General features: G+C 28.2%; 1 pseudogene; it reads right to left on the reverse strand.

The window, feature by feature from the left end:
• Nucleotides 1–2,310, reverse strand: part of LOC107605967 — a 4,613-nt pseudogene extending 2,303 nt beyond the window's left edge.

The following is a 3,527-nucleotide window of genomic DNA, read 5'->3' on the forward strand; positions in this document are numbered from 1 at the left end:
TTATTTTTTTTTTTAAAAAATACCTCTAATGTTTAATTTCATTTAATTTTTTCCTTAACATTATTTTCTATTTGAGTCAAAACTATCTCTAGAGATTAACTTCATCTAAAACGTTAAGAACAAAATTAAAAACGTCCCAGGATAATTTTTTTACTCAAATGGATAACGTTAAAGACAAAACTAAATTAAATTAAATTAAACATTAAAAATTAAAAAAAATTATAAAAGTTAGAAAAAAAAAAAACTTTACCCTTCTTATTTAAATCTGGCCTTTAAGTTACCTTTATTACATGATCCACAAAATTTGAGTAAGTGATTCCAAGACATTATTTCCAATGCACTTTTTTACCCTTACCTTTTCTTTAGGTTCTTCAATATTGTTTGACTCCTTGTTGAAGCTAGAAATCTTCCCCAAGGAAGGTTCTTCAACAACTTTAGACTCATTGAAACTAGAAATCTTCCCCATAGGCTTATTACCAAGTTCATCTTTTTGTCTCAAAGCAAGAACAATATCAAATCCTTGACCAACACTTCCTTGTATAACAGAGTAGCCACCAGAAGCTTCAGTAGTAGTAGTAGTAGTGTTAACTAAGTAACTTTTTGAAAGAGACAAAGCCTTTGATGGGTTTGGTTGGAAGGAGTTTAGGTACACACCAATGGCATCTAAGTGCCAAGCACATCTACCATGGAATCCAACTACCTTTGCCCCAGAAACTGGCAATGAAAAATGTATTCCTTTTTCAGAACCAAAGGGTCCATAAGTTCTTTTGTTACTCTCAAAACTCAAGGACCTAACATAGCAAGCACCCCATTGGCTTAAGCTTCCATAGTATCCCTCAATTGATGTCAGATATTCATCTGGATAATCAAGCTTCACCTACAATAATACCATCATAAATATACCTAGTTAATACTTAATATGTGGTACAAAATTTTAGACTTAAACAAGTATTTGATCCTTACAAATATATATTGTAAATTTTTCAATCATGCTATATATATATACTATATACTGTGTATACTAAAAATCAGTCGCCAAATGAATTATCCGTATAGAATGTATATTGAAATACAAACTACACATTAAAAATAATTTAAACAATACATGTATTTTATATATAAATATAAAATAACTAATTTATATTGTGTTTGATTTTTAACGTGCAGATAACATTTTTAATAAATTTTAGTATTAACTCTTAAAAAAAAATTAAAAAGTCAGTTCGGATATCTTTTAAAAACTAATTTTATCAAATTTTATTTTGATACAAGTACATGTATTATATAAAAAAGATGGTTTTAATTCTTGAAAATTTATGGTAATTCAGTTTAAATATTCTGAAACATTATTTTAGAAGACTTGTAGACTCAAATTAAACTCTCTTAAAATTGTTTAGACCTAATTAAACTGTTACAAAATACCAAAATGAAAATTCACAATAGAGTCAACGATTAAAGAACATCTTAAGCAAAAAAAAATTATTAATTATGAATTAGTAAAAGAGGAGTGTTAGGACCAGTACTTTTGTTAAATTCTGGCCAGTACTTAACCATCAAAAGGAAATTGAATGATTTTACACCATTAAATGCAATCTCATACCATTAAAAACATTATTGATGACTAATTAATGGCTAAAAATCACAAAATCTACTTGTCCTTAGACTTTCTCTTAGTAAAAACTAGCAACATAAAGCCTAGATAGTTAATTATAAAGGCATGGAAAGATTATTTACCTTGTCAGTTATATGGCCTCCACTTCCACCATGCTTCCCTGACCAAATAGAATTTCCATTATGGTCATATTCAACCTGAATGGAGTCAATTCCTTCACCATGAACAATCACAAACTGCCTCACCGATGAATACACGCCGTCGTCCCACCGGTATCCGCCGTTGCCTCCCCACGGCCCAACCGACACCGGCTTCTTTCCATACTCCTCCAAACTCTGCACTCAAAAACAACCATGCAATCAAACTTTGTTAGAAACTTAAAATTTTAGAAAAATAAAATAAAATCAAAATTTTTCAATTCATAATTAATTAAGTAATATTAGGTTCGTGAGTTCAACATGCACTACCATGATACTATTGTGATTTTGGGAAGAAAATTATTAGAAATTTGGATAGATATTTGAGTTGTGAAGTAGTGGAAATTGATGAGTGTTAAGTTGGGTTGAATTGAAGGAGAAGGCTTGTGAGGAATATATGTTAGCAAAAAGTTTTGAGTGAAAATTAGAATCCACAATGGAGAAAAGGATTGAAATTAAAACCCAGCAAGTATAGGAATCAGATTCTCCATGGAAACCAATCCACTATGCTTTTTATTATTATGTGTGCATGGATTAGCTTCTTGTTTTTTGAATGTCACTAACCAAACACTGTTCTGAACACTGTGTTGCTCAGAACAAAATTCCTTGATAAAAAGAAAGGTAGGAACTTACTGTGTTCTTCCCTTTCTGCCATATTCTAATTTGAGTTGTATGGCAGGTGCTCTGCTCCAACTCTCTGTTACACTTTCTCTCTCATTAAATTAAATTCATGCGTTTAAGTGATACTATTACTATTCATCTAACAAAATAAAAAATTAATAATTTTATTACATTGACAATATGTAATTAAATATTTATATAAAATGTAGGATAAATTACACAAATAAAATAATTTCAGTTTAAAATTACACAAATATCTTAAATTAGAATTGGTTATACGCCATGTTCTAAACATCTCTTTATAAATCGAATCAAATTGATTCGATTTATATTATTTATATGTAAATCAAATTAAGTTGATTTGATTTACTATAAATGTGCTGCAATTGAATTAATTTGATATAATTTATATAGAGGTATTTAAGACATGACGTGTAACTAATTCTGATTTAATACATCTGTATAATTTTAAACTGAAATTATTTTATTTGTGTAATTTATCCTAAAATGTATGCATAATTTCTTTTAAAATTATTTAAAATGTTAAGTATTAAGATGTATTAATAATTTTATATTTAATATGGCCCATCAGAGAAGAGGGAATTTTTTTAGTTTTATATCTAATATTTATAGTTTGTGGTGAAATTTAATTTTCTGTAAAAGAGTGAGTTAAATACGAATTTGGTCTCTAAGCTATAGGCTGAAAATTTTTTTGCTCTCAACCTTTTTTTACATACAAAATCGTCCTTAAGATTTAACTTGATTTTAAAATCGTCCTTACTTTAGGGACTAAAATTGTACGGAGGTGGCGGCGGAAGCGGAGGCAAAAGTGAATCGTGGACAATTTCTTTTTCTTCTTTCCTTTTTTCTTTACAGGAGTAGAAACATTATCTTTCTCTTATTTTTTTTTATTTTATAACTTTTTAGTTATGGGTAATTTAGTCTAAATTTTTAAGATTTAAGTAAAAAAACGATTTTAGAACTTGGTTTTAAATTTTAGGGACAATTTTGTATGAAAAAAAAAAACTTAGAAACAAAAAAATTTTTTAGTCTATATTTTAGAAACCAAAATTGTACTTAACCCTAAAAGAGTGATG

The sequence above is a fragment of the Arachis ipaensis genome, chromosome B01 (assembly GCF_000816755.2).
Source record: "Arachis ipaensis cultivar K30076 chromosome B01, Araip1.1, whole genome shotgun sequence".
NCBI classification, from domain to species: domain Eukaryota; kingdom Viridiplantae; phylum Streptophyta; class Magnoliopsida; order Fabales; family Fabaceae; genus Arachis; species Arachis ipaensis.